The sequence below is a fragment of the Chenopodium album genome, chromosome 25 (assembly GCF_948465745.1).
Source record: "Chenopodium album chromosome 25, dcCheAlbu1.1, whole genome shotgun sequence".
NCBI lineage: Eukaryota > Viridiplantae > Streptophyta > Magnoliopsida > Caryophyllales > Amaranthaceae > Chenopodium > Chenopodium album.
The window spans coordinates 21268387-21269153 of NC_137858.1; the positions used below are offsets into that span (position 1 = coordinate 21268387).

General features: G+C 45.2%; 1 pseudogene; it reads right to left on the reverse strand.

Annotated features, from left to right (window-relative positions):
- Positions 1–237: 237 nt before the first annotated feature.
- LOC145615861 (small nucleolar RNA R71) lies at positions 238–336 on the reverse strand (annotated as a pseudogene).
- Between the last annotated feature and the right edge of the window lie 431 nt (positions 337–767).

Genomic DNA, 767 nt, shown 5'->3' on the forward strand with positions numbered 1-767 from the left:
AAAATTTGAGAGCCCTCATGAGCATTTGAAAGAATTTGAGAAGTATTGTTACACGATCAAAGCCAATGGAGTGACTCAAGAGTATATCCGCCTCAAGATGTTTCCATTTTCTTTAATTGGGAGAGGTCTAGAATGGCTAGAGAAGGAGGTGCCCCATAACTCTCTCACAACTTGGGACCAAGTAACTACGGCTTTCTTGAGGAGATTTTATAACCATAGGAAGACCGCCGAGGCTCGATCCTTAATTCAAGGTTTTCGCCAAAAGAGTGGTGAGACTCTAAGTGCGGGATGGGACCGGTACAAAGAGCTTCAACGTCAATGCCCACATCATGGGATACCCAAGTATCAACTCATCCACACTTTCTATGGAGGTCTCACACCTCAAGGGAGAACAAGCCTAGATGCCGCGGCCGGCGGTCCAATCATGAACAAAGGAGAGGATGAAGTGGAATGCATCATAGAGGAGGCCTTAAAGCATTATGATGATTGGTATGAAGGAGAAAGGGAGGCTACCTCTAGCAAGGGTGTCTATGCATTGGAGCAAGCCAACGCAATCAACAACCTTTCTACCCAAATCTCCAAGATGGCCAAGCAAATGGACGAAATGATGAAACAAAGGTCCAACCCTCATGGTAATACCTCCCCTTCAACCAAGGGAGGCAATGGTATGACCACTTCTTCCCCCTCTTCTTATAATAAAATGCCTCAAGGATGCATGTTTTGCTCAAATTGTGAAACCTATGATCATGATACCTCCCATTGTGTGT